Genomic DNA, 18,112 nt, shown 5'->3' with positions numbered 1-18,112 from the left:
TTCATGTACACTTCTTCAACTAACTTATCATTTAGAAATGCATTTTTGACATCCATCTGAAATATGAACCATTTTCTAATGAAAGTTAAGGCAATTAAGGTTCTAACAATGGTCATACGAGCAACTGGGGCAAAGGTTTCTTCATAATCGATGCCATATGCTTGGGCATAGCCTTTGGCCACTAATCAGACTTTATATCTATTAAGAGTTTCATCACTATTGGTTTTAACTTTGTACACTCATCTGAGTGTATTAATGCAATAACTGCCTTGTATGTGGGTGAAAAGGATTCGTATGACAAAATTTTCAGGAGACCTCAAAACTCAGGATAACCTTATGATAGGTACTTCAGAATATTTTTCTAGTGCACATGGAAGATTTGACTCTCTTCATCTAGAATATTATAAACCAACATCCCTATGGATTTGCTCTTCATTGTCATCATTGTGTTCGAGATCGATCACACTTTGATCATTGTCAAAGTCACATTCAAGATCATATTCAATACATTTTGAGGTCAAATCTATTAAAAAAGAGTATTTAGTGACTTCCTTAGGTGTTTTAAAATCAAAGAAGCTTTCTTTTTTAAGGAAAGATACATTTCTTGATATATATAGTTGTTTATTTTGAAAGTTAAAACACCTATAGCCTTTTTTATTATTGGCATAACCTAAAAAGGCACAAGAAATCGCATGCGAAAAGAGTTTGTCATTTCTGTTAGTGAAAACAAAGAACTTGCATCCAAACACTCTCAATCTATAGAAAGATTCACAAGTTTTTTAATTGGAGTTATATTTTTCAAAGATGAAGATGACATTCGATTAATAAGATAAGTAACAATTAGGACAACTTCTGCCCAAAATTCTTTTGGAACATGATTTGCTATTAATAAAGTCCTAGTTGTTTCCATGATATGTCTATGTTTACGTTCGTCCAGTCTATTTTGCTGTGGTGTGTATGGACAAGACCTTTGATGCGTAATGCCATGTAAACTAAGATAGTTTTTTAATTCTTTGGACATAAATTCTCCTCCTGAATCTGTGCGAAAAATGGACATATTATTTTGAAATTTGTTTTTAACCATGTTATAAAACATTTGAAAGTATGAAAAGACTTCTGATTTATGTTTAAGGAAGTAAATCCAAGTATGCCTAGAAAAATCATCAACAAAAATGATATAATAAGCAAATTCACCTTTCGAAATAATTGGTGCATGACCCCAAACATCTGAATGTATTAATTCAAGTGGTATGTAAGAAATAAAGGTTCTATCACGAAATGGTAATCTTTTCATTTCGCTAAGAATATAATCTTTACAAGTAAAATTTTTAGAATTAAAAAAAATTCCAAGACTAGGAAATTGTTGGATTTTGGCTATATAAGGATGACCAAGTCTTTTGTGCTACAAATCCAACTCTATTTTTTGAATATAACAGAAAGCATTTTTAGACAATTCCAAAAAGTCCATGTAATAGAGTCCTCATTCTCTATGGCCCTTCCCAATTAGCTTTCCTTACTGTCAATCCTGTACTCAACAACCATGAGAGGAAACTGGGACATTACATCCATAATCAATTATTTGAGAAACAAATAAAAGATTTAAATTCAGCTTAAGAATATATCTAACTTCTAGAATAAAATTTTTCTTAGATTTATGGATTTTTTCAAAATTTCCTATTCTTTTTGTTTTAAGAGAGGTTCCATCAGCTGTAAAAACTTGACATACTTGACTTATTTTTTAAACATCTGGATAAGCTATTGTCATTTGGGGTCATATGAAAAGAAGCACTAGAGTCAAAAAGCCAAGAAAAGTTACCTGAATCGAAGAAGGATGAAATAGTTGCTCCAGTTGAGGCTTCAGATAAGGAAGAAACTCCTTTAATAAGAGGTTAGAGAATCTCCATTAATTGAGCCATAGAAACTGGTGCATCTTGATCTTTGGGTTTTGATCCAACAATTGCGGCTCTCTTTTCTGTTAGCTCTTTAAGTTTAGGACACTGAGGTCTATAGTGTCTTGGTTCATAACAATGGTGACATGATTTTTCTTTTGTCAAAGTCACCATTTGGTCTATTAAAATGAGGTGGCCTATAAGAGCGTACATGATTACCCGGTTTAGACACAACTAGAACAAAATCATCTGCTAGTTTTGAAGTATTTTTTTAATTCTATTTTACTCCATAGTTAGTTCCTCTATAGTATCAATGATAGAGAGAACATTTCCTCGATAAAGAAGAGCTGATTTAGTTGACTTAAATTCCGGTCTTAAACCGTTTATAAATTGATAAAAATGTTCCATATCAAGTTTTTTTTGACGAAAATCAATGTCTTCGGGACAATGTCATTTTGGCTTTAAAAGAGCCAATTCCTCCTAAAGTTTGGATAACTCATTGTAATATTCTCGAATGGTTTTATCCTTTTGAGTCATTGTCTGAACTTTGTGTTGTAAATTGCACACATGTGCAATATCTTTGAGGGAATACATATTTTTAAGATATTCTTACGCCTTATCAGCATGTTTGAACTTGGCAAGACTAGAGCATTTTTTAATGTCTACGTTATTAATTAGCCATGACATAATTTTTGCATACCCTATCCTTCATTCTTTCCATTTCTTTTTATAGATGGCTAATGCCTTGCTCTTCTCCTCTTCCATTAGAGAAACTGCTTTATCACCCTCTATTTTAGGGAAAGATAGTTTAGGTTCTGAATCAGAACCATCCATTATACCCCATAGCCCTTTTCCCCGAATGTGGTGCTTTATAATCGAAGCTCACATTACATAATTAGTATCATGTAGCTTCATGGGTATAATGGTGATTTTATCATTGTCATCCATCTTTTACAAGGGTGAGAACAAATTAAATGAGAGAAGAGAAAGAGAAAAGAGGAGAAAAGAGAATAAGAGAGAGGATGAAATACAAACTTTTGTAGTAAAAGAGGTTCTTCAATAACTTTTGTTGAGATTAAGAGGTTTTAAGTTTAAGGTTTCTTAAAAGTAGGTTATTTGATATTTCTTGTTTAATGAGGGACTTGTATGTAAATTTTTTATATTGGCCTCTCTTTATTTAACATAGAGATTAACCCTAATCAAGGTTAACGAGTTTTCTCATCTCATTGTCGTCTCTCTCTCGGTTCCTGTGCATCTCATCGAAACTTCTACATGGTATCAGAGTGGTAGATCTCGGGAGCGTGATCTATCTACACCAACAAAAGGCAAAAAAAAAAGGTTGGAAACATGTGTGCACATTTATTTATTTTTGCATAGATCTGGTGTCTGACTAAGGTCATGACCCAGATCTATCATCAGATCTAAGGGACACAGTGACTGCGTGTCATCAAGATCAGGATATGGTAGAGTTGAATGGTGCGCAGAAGAAACAAAAGTTTTTTTGTGGAAGTAAAGAAAACCTATATTGATAAGCAACAGTTTTGGATCTGGATGTGAAAGTTGTTCTCTTGCCGTAAATCCTGTGTTGTGGAGTTTTTTTTTGGCTTTCGTGATTTCTGTGTCTGAGAGCAGCTGTCGTGATCCCTGATGTTTTTTTTTTGTGTGCTCATATTATCTTTGGTCGTGAATCTGGATGCCGAGTTCGACGTGGTTCTGTTCTTCTCAGATCTTATTTCCTGCACTGTTTTTTTTTTCATATTATCTGTGGTCGTGAACCTGGATGTCAAGTTCGAAGTGGTTCATTTTTTTTTCTTCAGATCTCATTGCCTGATCTGATCTGATCTCTGTTTTGGGTTAAATAACCCTGTGTAGTTGTGAAAGAGGTTGTCGTATGAGGGCGAAATACATTGTTCTTCTTTGTTGACGTGATTTTATCCCTGATGTGGGTTGAACAACTTTGGGTGGTCGCAGAAATTGACTGACACAAGATTATGAAATATGTTGCTCCTGTGTTAGTTGGCTTATAGTTGATGAACATTAAATTTTTTTAATCATAAGTGATTAAGAGAGTGAATCTGTTTTTTTTTACAGCAGTAATAACATCAAATATCTCTCATTCCCTGTTAAGTATTATTCATTATGGGTGATGTTTCAAAATTTGATTCCAAAAATGAGAATATTGGGGAATATAAGGCATTTGCAAATCCCTTTGTGTATGGTTCTTTTGTGAGATTGAATGAAACAAACTATGCCAGGTGGTCCAGAACGTTTATGATGTCGGTATCTGGACATCGTAAAAAACATATTTTGTTGGAAACTAAACCAAATGAAAAGGTGAGAAAATATATTACTTGGGACGAAGATAATGACATTGTTATGTCATGGATCATGAATAGTGTCAAACCTCATATTGCAGATGGTCTAATTTACTATAATACAACCAAACAAATGTGGGACAATCTTTAAGATACATACTCACAAGAGACTAATGTGAGTCATATCTTGCAAGTCGAACAAGAAATATATAATTTACAGCAGGGAGATCAGACCTTGGCCCAGTACTATGCCTCCGTCAAAGCTGCGTTTGAAAGACTCAATGCTCACAGACCTCTTTGTTGTTCGAAACACAAGGATCATCAAGAACAGACTATGGTTGCTCGGGTTTCTCACTGGTTTATCTTCAGAATTCTCTATTGTAAAAGTCCAAATACTGTCTGGATCCGATGTACCTACTCTTGCTGATGCATACAATCGTCTGAGTAGACTTGCGATCTCTCTTCTACAATCTCATCCTGTGTCCTAGTCATCTGCTCTCGCTGTCTCATCTGGTTATGGGCGTGGAAATATTAAGAATATCAAAGGACGAGGTCGTGGCAGAGGTATAGGAGGCAGAGGAAAACTTCAATGTACATTTTGTGGAAAATCAGGACATTTAGAAGATCGCTGCTGGGATAAGCATGGCCGACCTACTTTTTCTTCATCAAAGTCAAATGCTCCAAAAGCAAATGTTACTACACTAGAGGTAACAAATGCACATGATAATACCTCTGCAAGTGACAGTATCACCCTCAGTCGAGCAGAATATGATGAGCTGATAGCTTTTCGCCCTTCGAGCTCCTCCTCTCCTGTAGCTGGTGTTGTCTACTCAACAAGGAATGATAGTAAGTGGATTATTGACTCTGGAGCATCCAAACATTTGTGTGGAAATTCATTTTTCTTTTCAAATCTAAAGGATATTAATGTTCATCGAGGAGTCTCATTAGCCGATGGGAGTTCCTCATCAGCTGTTGGTCAAAGAAATGTTTCTATATCCTCCTCTTTACAGTTGAAAAATGTTCTGCATGCTCTAAATTTTCCTCAAAGTTTACTCTCTGTTAGTTGTCTTACCAAAAAACTAAACTGTAGAGTGATATTTGATCTGATGGGTTGTCATTTTCAGGATTTATTGATGAGGAAGAAGATTGGTGGAGGCTATGAAGAAAATAGAGTCTACTACCTACATCATCCAGTGGGTAATGTTTATGTTGCAGTGGACCACTACTCCAGTCCTGTTCAGTGGCATCGTCGTCTTGGTCATCCTTCATTGTTAAAGCTTCGTTATGTCTTTCCTCAAATTCCTTATACTACATCATTGTAGTGTGAAGCATGTCTGTAATAACCCAAAATTTTGAGTAATTTTATGCATTTTGGGTCCAAGATCCATTACCAGATCCAACAGAATATATATTAAATGATTTGGGTAATTGGGGTTGGACCCAAATAGATCAAAGTTGTGGATCCACCATCCATTTCAGACCCGGATCCACGTTCCTTGTGGATCCAGCATCAGAGAATCAACCCAGATCCACTTGGATCACTCAGTTTGGACTGAACCGGATCCACGTTAGAGTGGATCTGGTACAGCGGCACCGCGGGTCGCGAGACCCGTACCCGTACCCAGACCCGTTTTGAGTTTTTATTAAAACTCGAGTTTCAGAATCGTGCTTAGGGCACGATTCTTACTCAAGAGATGGATATGGCAAATCGGGGGAGGGGAGGGGTTACAGTAGGTAACAGACTCTCTCGGTTCATCAATGATGGGGGATCGCTACGATAAAGGGGAGGGGAATATAGAGGAGGCTGGACTCTCGTGTTTCTCGCCTCTCAAATTCCTTCTCTCATCTCTCTCCTCTCATCCCTCTTCTCTTGGCGATTTCGGAGTTGGCAGCAAGAAGCACGTCGGTGGAGTCACCATTGTTGGAGGTACCTCGACCACCTGTTGTCGCAATCGTCGAAGTTCTTCTCACAGCAGGCATTGATAATGATTGAAGTAGGATTCTGTCTCTGAGGTGGTTGGGTGTGGACTGAATCGTGTTGGGGTTGGGTCGGTCAAGAGAAATCTCAGTTATTATCACATGTACGAGATTCCAATTCTTTCTTGGGTGTATGAGGATCCAACACCGTGGCTTGGGGTTGTCGGTAAGGCTAACGATAGCCTTGGGTAGGGCAGATGTTTACGTGCCTAATCTTAAAACATAAATCCCCAAATCAAATCGATTTGAGGGTTTTCTTTTTAAACCACAAATCCCCAAATCGAATCAAATCGATTTGGGGGTTTTCTTGATAGACTGTAAATCCCCAGATCAAATCGATTCGGCAATAGCTACTCACCTCGTTTGGGGAGAGGGGTTTATCTTGTTAAATTCTTGTTTCTGATCTTGCATCCATTTCTTTTAATCGTACATAAGCATGTTTAAGTTCTTTACTGTTCGCCGTATGTATCTAATTCCATTTGGTGAACACATCATATTATGTTAGAGCCCTATTTTTGGATCTTGCATCTGTTTCTTTTAAATTGTACATAAGCATATTAAGTTCTTTACTGTTAGCCGAATGTGTCAGTTACATTCTGACAAACAAGAGCATCCTTATGATAATTCTTGACAGCCGATTGTGTCAGTTGATGTAAATTGTACGTAAAAACTGCTCCAGTTCATGGATGAAATGAGGATATGCACATGTCTGAGTAGTTATAAGATTCCATCTTATTTTCTGTATGAATGATTACAGATCGTGTATTGTCTGATACAGTGGTATTAGAATTTTTATCGATATTTCCTAAAATTATCTGTACTTAACTACACCTTATACTAGACAGTCAAATGCATGTGGTACTACATTTCTTTTGATTTCAAAATTCGGTTAAAGAGGGTATGCTGTTTAATATGAATTTGCACATGGATCTGATGCTACTGCCTATTGTGAGAATACTCGGTGATCATGAGAAACTGCATAGTAACTTGATGTCAGTATGGTTGGTCATTTCGTGGGCATTCGAACACATGATGGGCTGCATACCAACTTGATATTTAACACATTTCTAGAACAGATTAATGGCTATTCAAGTAGATATTAGCTGGGCACAAAGAAATGGATATATATAATTTGTCAGAAAATGCATGATTTGAAACTATTTGTATGCACTCTATATTATGCCCATTTGTTTATGTTTAGGTTTTTATGTAATTTGATGTATGTTGTTTCTTTATTGTGTTTGCTTCTCTTAAATGTACTGCTCTATATTCTCTAGCCAATTCATGTTTACTCAGGTAAACAACGTGTGCGGTTCAATGTGTTGTACCCTTTTGTGGGTTGGACTTTATAGAGTTCTTGAAGTTGTATTTTTCTCTGGTCCTGTGATTGATTTACCTGAATTACCACGTGTTTTAAACTGCACTGCTTCTCGTCAGAAAGTGTACAATTTGAATTGTTTGTATGCAGCAGGTTAAATGTATTTAAGAAATGAGGTTGCTAGCTGGGTTCCAAACGTACGATGGTATTTAGTGTTATATGGATACGAGCTTTGCCTAAGAGGGCAATATAGGACTGGATTACCCAATGCGGGTACTTAGACTATTAGCTTATGCTATGGCAATCGAATGATGAAAACTTAAGTGTAAATATTGTGTGCTTGACTGGTTTAAAGGCATTAAAACAATTTAAGTGGGTTTATGAAATCAATACTATAAATGATGGAGACTGGTTTATAAACCTTGGTAAAATTACTAAGGTTGTGATCAACTGCTAAGGTAGTAAGAGGAAGTGGGGAAATGCCCTAAACTTCGAAACAATAACTAAACAATGAAACAAGTTTCTGAGGCTTACCTTGAAGAGGGTAGGTGGTACAAAACTTCGAGGACTTGTGTTGTGTTACGAGCGCGAAGCAGTTCGTGGGTCCCCGTCCTCGGAGTTAGGGACCAGAACTACCTATGTGTCCTAGGTGGTAGTTCCACATCTTCTGTAGAAGTTAGTGATGCATCATGTCTTGAGTTGAGCCCTTGGGAGATTCTCTCGGCTGTTGGTCACTCCCTTGGGGATTCAGTCTCCGTTAGAATGTTCAGGTTAATAAATTACCTGGAATAATATACCCCCGAACGTTCTCTTCTGAGATGGTCACCTGTGCCCATGTGTACCCACGGGATAAGATAATTAAACATCATTTAGACGAGTTAGGTTCACAACTAGTGGAGACACTAGAGAGACATATGTAAGTTGTACTTAAGATGCTTCATATTATCAATTTGTAAATTAGTAAAAATCTTAACTTGGTGGATACGAGGTAATTAAATTGTTATCTGAAAGTGTACATATTATTTCATTGACTGTGGCATACCTCACCTGCTTATCAACGCTGCATATTTGTTATTGCTAAATAACTGTTCATTGACATATTAATGTGGCATAGTTGTTATAGTTATACAACTGCTTATCCATGTTGCATATTTGTTATTGTTAAATAACTGCTCATTTGCATATTAATGTGGCATAGTTGTTATGGTTATATAACTGCTTACCTGCTCATGTATATGAATTTAGATCTGTGTTACATAATGCTTACCTGTCTTGATATACATTAAAAATCAACCATGACACTCATACCACACATTCGATTCACGATATACTTGCACTATCAGTACAGAATTCCTGCTTAGACGTGGTAGTCTAATTCCTATAATTTTTACCATTTTCAGGTAAACGAGTACATTTATGAGCGGTTACGGGATGAGGCATCAAATCGTGATTGTTGATTTACTGTTCCAGTGATTCCTTGGGATATGGTAATTTAAAATGTTCATTGCATAATGTAATGAAATACCTGTGTTGAGTTTTCTCTCATATGTGATGTTCCAAAATGCTTAACCCTACATTGATTATTCTTTCCGCTGTTATTGTAAAAAAAAATTCACAAAAATCTGAGTTAAAATTTCAGGGCGTTATAATGTCAGTTGAGCAAGCATCATCGAAGTTCGTTTCCTTCGAGTCAGAGTCAGTCCAGTCATAAAGTTTTTGAACTTCTTCATGCAGATGTATGGGGTCCTAGTAAGATTCCTACTAGGACTCAGTGTCGATATTATCTTGTTATTGTTGATGACTTTTCTAAGTTGTCGTGGGTGTTCTTAATAAAAAAAAGATCTGAAGTTCCAAGTATTATCAAATCCTTAATTTTTGAAATAAAAACTCAGTTTGAATCTGTTGTCAAGATTGTTCGCACTGATAATGCTCTTGAGTTTAAATCAAAAGCCCTGTTATAATTTTACCAAGATCATGGCATTCAACCCCAAACTACCTGTGCCTATTCATCTCAGCAAAATGGTGTGGCTGAGCAAAAACACAGGCACCTACTTGATGTTGCACAGACCCTTATGATACAATCCAATGTTCCTGCGGTATATTGGGGTGATGCGATTACCACTGCTTGTTATATGATCAACCGTATGCCTTAATCTTCTATGGGAGATCAAATTCCACTATATATCCTAAAACCTAATGCCCCACTCTTCTCTTTCTCACCTAAAATATTTGGATGTGTTTGCTTTGTACACAAACTTGGCCCTGACCGTGATAAACTAGTTGCTCAAGCTATAAAATGCATATTTATAGGTTATCCAAAAAATAAAAAAGGATATCGATGTTATGATCCAATTTCTCGTCGAGAGTATGTCAGTGTAGATGTATCTTTCTTGGAATCCATTCCATATCACTCTAGTACTGGTTCCCAGATGCAAGTTGATCCAGCTGAGTCTTTTCCATTGCCTATACCTCCTTTTCCTTTGGAGTCTGTACCCTCATTACCGAACCAAACTTCATCCTCTTCACGATTTAATAATCCTCCATTAGTATATGTGTGTAGAGCTCCACCTCCTCTGGTGCCTTCGTCTTCTTCTTCTCCTGAGGTAAGTACTACTGACAGCAATGATCTTTATGATGATGATAACATGCCAATCGCTCTACGAAAGGGGACTAAACAATGTACCTTATATCCTATATCTCATTTTGTGTCCGATGTCAGAATTGAAAATAAGATGAAAACCTTTATTTCAGCCTCATTTGCTGAAACTATTCCTCTGAACTATCAACAGGCAGAGCTAGATAACAGGTGGAAGCTGGCTATGCAAGAAGAAATGTATGCTTTATTGTCTCAGCATACATGGGATCTAGTTGACTCCCCAGTGGATGCTGACATTGTTGGATGCAAATGGGTATATACAATAAAGTACAAATCAGATGGTTCTATTGAAAAGTACAAGGTCAGATTAGTAGCAAAAGAGTATACTCAGACTTATGAGGTCAAATTAGTAGCAAAAGAGTATACTCAGACTTATGGTATTGACTTCTTTGAAACCTTTTTTCCTGTTGCACGGATGAGCACCATTCGTCTTGTCCTCTCAGTAGCTGTTCATCATGATTGGAGTTTGTGTCAATTAGATATGAACAATGCATTTCTATATGGGGATCTATCTGAGACAGTTTACATGCAACAACCTCCTGGATTCGAGGTTGAGAGGGAGTGTCAGAACGTGTGTAGATTGAGAAAGGCGATATATGGCTTGAAACAAAGTCCGCGTGTATGGTTTCAAAAGTTGTTTAAAGTGATGTCGAGTTTTGACTTTAATAGGTCAGCGGCAGACCATACATTATTTATTAAGAAAACCAACTCAGGCATAGTTGTTATGGTGGTATATGTGGATGACATCATTCTTACAGGAGATGATGTGAAAGATATTAAAGCCACAAAGGCTCATCTTCAAAAACACTTTGTTACAAAAGACCTTGGCTCACTTAGATATTTTCTGGGTATAGAAGTTGCCAGGAGTCGTGAAGGGATGATTTTGTCCCAACGGAAGTATGTTCTTTACTTATTAAAGGAAACTTGAATGCTGGGAGCTAAACCAGCTAATATCCCCATGGACCATAAAGTTCAGTTGTTTGAAGAAGGGTCGAAACCCGTTGACAACAAAAGTTATCGCTCACTAGTAGGGAAGCTACTATATGTAACTGTGACCAAGCCTGATATTGCTTTAGCAGTAAGCAAAGTTAACCAATTTATGGACAAACCAACTGAGGTACACTGGAATGCAGCTATAATGATTCTCAGGTATTTAAAATCCTCTCCTAAAAAAGGGTTATTATTCAAGAAAGGTGGAACTCTGAAGATAGTGGCTTACTCTGATGCTGATTATGCAGGATCTGTAGTGGATAGAAAGTCTACCACATAAATCTATATGTTTTTGGGAGATAACCTAATTCCATGGAGAAGTAAGAAGCAAAATGTGGTTACTAGGTCTAGTGCAGAATTAGAATATAGGGCTATGGCCCAAACAACTGCTGAATTAATGTGGGTTCGTACGGTTCTGAATGATCTTCAGGTGAAAGTTTCATCTCCTATGACCATGATGTGTGATAACAAGGCTGCCACATATATAGCGAACAATCCTGTCTTTCATGAGAGAGTAAAGCATATTGAGGTTGATTGCCACTATGTAAGAGATATGGTTCAAGCTGGTCATATCACTACCAAATATCTAAAGTCTGAGGGCCAAGTTGCAGATATATTTACAAAGCCTCTTTCTAGACCAAATTTCTCAAAATGCTGTGACAAGCTGAGCATGATCGATATCTATGCTCCAGCTTGAGGGCGAGTGTTGAGATTAAGAGATTTTAAGTTAAAGGTTTCTTAAAAGTAGGTTATTTGATATTTCTTGTTTAATGAGGGACTTGTATGTAATTTTTTTATATTGGCCTCTCTCTATTTAACATAGAGATTAGCCCTAATCAAGGTTAACGAGTTTTCTCATCTCACTACTCTCTCTCTCTCTCTCTCTCTCTCGGTTCTTGTGCATCTCATCGAAACTTCTACAACCTTCTTTCTTCAACGAATCTTCTTGAGCCAAGAACAAGGTGATTAAACACCTTTCACAAGTGAGGCATGGAAAACGAGACGAAAGCTCTTCAAGATCTACCATCTCCACGGCTTTGATACCATGTAATGAAATGATGGTCTTCCACAAATGCACTTGAATCCACCAAAAGAATGTCTATAAAGACACTTCAAGCAAACCCATAAAAGGGTATAAAAAGAACACAACAATAAATAAATAAATCCTTATTGATAATAAAAATGCTTAAAAAGCATTCGAAAAATGTTTATACAATGGAGGGGTTCACCCCTATTTATACAAAGAGAATGAGGTTGGGAGAGCTCACTTTGAAGAAAAAATAAAACCATAATATATATATATGTTACATTACACTTTACATTTTAACATAAGACTATCCCTGTCTAAAAGGAAAAGTTTATGCAACATTAATATGTTACTTACATCTACTTGAGTCTCATATTGGCCCATGCCTCTTACAAGGAGATTTTTGTCTGCATATTCCAGTTAATGTGTTATGCACTAATACATACAGTGAGTTCCAAGGAAATTAACAAACTTTTTACATCTTGTTTTCCCTACTTGTTTGATATGCCAAGCAGTCATCCTCTTATATAATGCTCAGCTTGATACTCCTAAAGCTAAAAATCTCACATGCAGTCCATTGCATGCAGCAAGTCATTAAGTGTGTGATTTCTATAAGCCCATAAGTGAACCTCTATTCTGGGAGAAAGACAAACATTATGCTCTTGCAGCTAAGAGAACCAATTAAACAAATGGAAAGTATAAAAAATTAAAGCAGCTGACTAAGTTCAACATGAGACATTATACATAGAATTAGCACGTGTAACACAGTATGCCAAGAGAAGAAACTATAAAAAAGTATGACGGCATAGAAAGCATCAACAGATCCAGTAATCATTGAACTAGCAGCATACTGAGAAGGAAAGGTTGAAGCGGGTAGCTACAAAGAAGAAAACCTAAATTCAGTTGAACACCCATACAAACAACTACAGCTTCTGGAGGTTGTACTTTTAATTCTGTCCAAAAAAGTTAACCTTGACGATGTCCTCTTTTAAGATGAAAACTACACACAGCATACAATCATTTAAATCATCATGGCATGAGGTGCTTTTGAAAGAATGATAGAATTCCACCAAAATAGATGGACTAATCCAGCCTAATTCTGGTCAAGAATTCCTTTTTTCAAACTATCAAGTAGCACAATTTTCTTTTGATCCGGTAAGGCAATAAGGACTTGACTTCCTTTGGCTCCTTTTGATCAAATTAGGTACAGATCTTAAGTTGTCTTCTTTGTGGCATGGTAACTAGTCAAAACATATCTACCACTAACTAGCTGCCAAGAATATTCAATGAAGGATGCTCGAAAACATGATCCAAGAATTTTTTTTCTAGTAGCTGTCATGTTTTTGCAGAAGAAAAGCGGTTTCGTCCACGGCATTTCCGCGCACCAGAAATGCTGGCAACTAAGCAGTTTCCTAGCTCTCCTAAGCCTCTACTTCCCATTAGCCTCAACCCATTATTCCTGTAGAGATAAATCAGCTTACTTTCATCACCTCCATTTACCAAGTTAAGCTCATATGCCCTTTCTCGAGATACAACAGCATATAGGTGTAATTGTAGGTGAGATGAGTGTTGATTTCTAGCATTTACACCATGCCTTGAGTTGTTAGTGCCACAAACCTCACTCTTAGCTTCTCCAAAAGAAATTCTCATAAGCCCCACTGAGTTGGGGTCATCTGTTGTAGGATCAAATACAAAGGAGAACTTTCCAAACACTAAATCAGGATTTTTAAACAGATCAATAAGAGCATCCTCTGACTGTTCTGAACTTCTTGCAACAGATTTCCCTATATCAGTCTGCCTACTTCTAGCAGCAAGAAGAATGTGTGAAGCCTCCCGTAGTCCACTCAGAAAAGCACCATGCATGGTGGCAGGATATTGCCTGTTTGTAGCTTCACCAGCAAAGAAAAGACGACCATCCCCCACATTTTCAGCAAGAATATCATAATCATCACCAGATGACCCAACTCTGACATGCGAGTATGAACCACATGACAGAGGATCGCTTCCCCATCTAGTACATATTGTTTGAATGGGGTTCGGCACATCAACACCTCTAGGTTTATAGATACCTGCAATTGTGATAAAAAAATATTCTTAAGGCAAGAGGAAACAATAGGATTCCTTTTACTAAAAATAGAAAAGTATATGAGAAACATAAAGATTATATAAGAGAAAATAATTGTATTAGGACACCCGCTCAACAGACACACCTCTGAGGACAGTCAAAACCCTGTGAAGTGAATGGGTTGGTTCTGTGCTTTCAAAACTTATTGCAGCTTCACCTGCCACCAAAGCTATAAGAACTGGGCTACCAGCAACCATGTGATAGCTATAGAACAGGAAAAATTCACCTCTCCTTGAACTATCCTCATTGATCCAACCAAATGTGTCAAGCTCATCCCCCCAGAAGACATGGGGAAATATCATGGCAACTTTGTTGAGCAAACCAAAACCCAACCTGTCTATTGCATCAAGTTTCCTTTTAGGCAACTCTGGAAAGAATGTTATGGACTGCCGCTTGAGGACACCAAGTGGCACAGTGCAGAGCACCATATCAGCTTGAAACACTTGACCTCCAGCTACCACTTCCACACCCCTACTCCCATATCTGATTGTATCCACAGTCTTCCCATAGAAAATAGGCACATCATCGCACATTGCATTGATCAAGCGACCATTGCCCCCTGCAAGCAAGCAATGATCTCCACCCATTTCATATGGATCATCCTGATCCCAGAATGCAAGTGACAATTGTGACAAGAGTCCAGCATTTGCATACTCCAAATTTGCCAGATGCCAATCAAGAAGCTGTTTTTCGTCCACATCCTGTGCCACGCAGTAGACCTGCCTGAATGTTTCCAGAGCAGTGCCCAGGGAAATCCCTGCTGCAGATTCTACCCCTATGGTCTGTCTTAATTGTGTAGCTTTGTCCAACAATTTGTTAAAGATGAACTCCACCTTCGAATCAGTTTCCTCGTCCACTGGCGAACCATCTGGTCTATACAGAGGGCATTTATCCCTCACCTTGTGAAGAGGAAGAGACAATTGCCTTGCCAAAACTCCAAGCGGGTTTGCATGGATTCCAGTGATAACACTACCACCAAGTTCAGCTGATCCAAATTTACCTCTGCGGCCGATTTTCTTTGTATAAACTCTACCGCCAGGCCTCTTCCTTCCTTCAAGAACAACCACTTTAAACCCAAAGGCCAACAACTGTCTTGCTGCAGCTAATCCAGCAAGACCACTGCCTACAACAATCACACTCCCCATGGTAGCTTCCTTGGGAATTTCTGCCCTGATAGAAGGAGGAACTCCAAAATTGATGTACCCATGAGACAAAAGGAACTCGTAAGCCGTCGCAACCATCAGTTCATATTCATTGCTCACTGACTCCATAATTTGCCCCTTGTACAGCCACTTGCGCACATTATCCCTCCACATACACAGTATATGATTCCTAACCACAATGTAGTCATTCTGCTCCTTCCCTCCCAATTCACTAACCACACCAGCTCTGATCTCCTCCTCAAGCAGTGCATCGATTGGGAACCCCAACGACAAGGCAATCATCGCCTCTATTTCAGTCTCCTTTTCCAAATCCGCCATCGTCCGGTTTCGCCTCCGTGGAACACTGCCAAGATGGCTCTCCATTAATTCATCCATCTTGTTCTCATCATAGTTTTTAATCCCTGCATTCCTTCTCAGTGATCTCCTATTGCTACTGTTTGACCCAGTATCCTCCATCTTATCACCACCAAATTAACAGAAGATGCAACTAACACCTACCCATTGACTAAAATGGAGTTGGGTTACAGAGATTTGTTAAAGTTTGTCAGCATACTGGCAATATATGAATGGAAATCACATATATGAACATAGAAGTGAAAATATGAGTGGATATGCTTGATAACAAACAAGAAATAGAGAGAATTTGAGGTTTGGTAGTAGCTACCTTTGGTGGTGCATTCCAAAGGGCTCAACTCTTGCTGCGTCTAGGCTTCTAACCTTGGTGGGGTGGTTCGTTCCTCCTTTTCGAATTGTAATGGCTACGAGGAAACAGAGTTTAGTTTTGTGGGTGGTGGTCTTGTGGAGAGAGAGAGAGAGAGAGAGAGAGAGAGAGAGAGAGAGAGAGAGAGAGAGAGAGAGAATGGCCGTCTTGAAACGGTGAAAGGACTAAAAGGGACAAGGACAAGCCAGAATCTTAGCCAAGCGGGAGCTGGAAGGACGGTACGTCATGATCGTTATTACGGTTTGGAAAAACGAAAAGGATTGCAAGTGAGAGAAGAAAACCCTATTTTTAAACCCTAGTCTTGGTTACCGTCACTACGGCCAAATCTCTCTCTCTCTCTCTCAAGTTTATGCAACTAGTTTCGGTTTAAGGGGTTTTACTATGGTGATCTCTCGTTCTCTCTCTCTCATCCTGGATCATTCTCTCTCATCAACAACGAGCTCTATCTTTAGTAGTATAATATCCCCGTGTTGGTATAAGACCGGGCTCTAAGATTGTTAAATAGGTTTGGGCGTTAAAAGTTTTTAACTTCAATCACAAAACTCATCATACATATATAACCACATTGAAAAAGTATTTTTTTTATGTTTACACGGAGAAACCACCCCCAGGTATCAAAGACCTAGCCGCACTGGTTTTGCTTGCAGTACTTACATCTCTGTCTTAGCAGTGTGAAAGTTGCCACAATTAGGCTTGCGCAAGGGGTGACACGCATGAGATTTGAACATAAACCACCTGCCTAGCAGCGTAGGTCTCATCCCACTACACCAAATCCCTTTGGGGCAAAAGTTTTTTTTTTACTAAAATTAAGACCAAGCTGAAAAAAGTGGCTAGAACAAATCAGTACATGGGAGAAAAGAGAGAGAGGAGGCTAAGAAAAGAGATGGGAATTTTAGTTATAGTTGCCATGGATAAAAAAAGTGACCATGCAAAAAAGGATTAAGCAATTTTGGGCAAAAAAAGTTGAGAAAATGAGAGAAGAGGAGCTCCTTATAATACCAAAATGTCATGTAACAAAGTATAGAGAAGGTTGGGTATTCATGACAATAAATTATTGCTCGTAGCTTTTTTTCAAATTAATGGAAAGATTCTTGAAGGAATTTTAAGTTTCTTTTGCTTTTGTTGTATAAAATTGTAGTATATGTATATGGTGAGTAGATTATGTTTGATTATTTACTTTATGCATGATATTATTTTTCTAAAAGACTCTTAAAGTTGCCATTTCTAAAATTAACATTCAAAGCATCCATCGAACCCATCCATCCAGTGCTATTTGGGATGGATGGGTCTCATTTTTAACAGTTCCCAACTATTAATTGAACTGTGATGAAGTGAGAGTTTGGGCTTTTATGGTCATAAATTTTCCTATAACCCATCCAGACAGTATATGTTAAATCGTTTTACCTGTACTGGAACACGAAACATAAATTAGCCGTTGTTCTAAATTTCAATGATTTAAAGTCGATGTTTCTATCAGTCTGTTGCTTAGTGGATGCTTCTTTTTCCTTTATATTAAGGTTAATGTGATGTGTACAATGGAATACACTATAAAGCGGTTCATGTAGTTCTCGTTTTTTTAATTTTGTGAACTTAATGTTCGACGTCCTGGTTTAAGAGACGTTATAAGAAAAACACATTAATTGACACTTTCCATTGTCTAATTTTTGAACACAACTGCTTCTCATTCAATTCTCTTATAATGATGCCTATAAACCTTGTACTACATAAATACACTCATGTAGTGCCTGAGGTCTGGAAATACAAGCTGTAATGAAATGGTGGTCTTCCACAAATACACTTGAATCCACCAAAAGAGTGTCTAAAAGACACTTCAAGCAAAACCCATAAAAGAGTATAAAAAGAACACAACAATAAAATGATTTTTTTTATTAATAATCAAAATGCTTAAGAAGCATTTAGTGACTTTACAA

At 37.6% G+C, this 18,112-nt stretch overlaps 1 pseudogene; it reads right to left on the bottom strand.

Moving 5' to 3' along the window:
* Positions 1 to 12,886: 12,886 nt before the first annotated feature.
* LOC149822934 (lysine-specific histone demethylase 1 homolog 2 pseudogene) lies at positions 12,887 to 15,916 on the bottom strand (annotated as a pseudogene).
* Between the last annotated feature and the right edge of the window lie 2,196 nt (positions 15,917 to 18,112).

The sequence above is a fragment of the Nuphar pumila genome, chromosome 11 (assembly GCF_984573655.1).
Source record: "Nuphar pumila chromosome 11, dmNupPumi1.hap1.1, whole genome shotgun sequence".
In the NCBI taxonomy this organism is placed as follows: domain Eukaryota; kingdom Viridiplantae; phylum Streptophyta; class Magnoliopsida; order Nymphaeales; family Nymphaeaceae; genus Nuphar; species Nuphar pumila.
The sequence above is the reverse complement of the archived record's forward strand: the minus strand, read 5'-3'. Positions and strand labels throughout refer to the sequence as shown.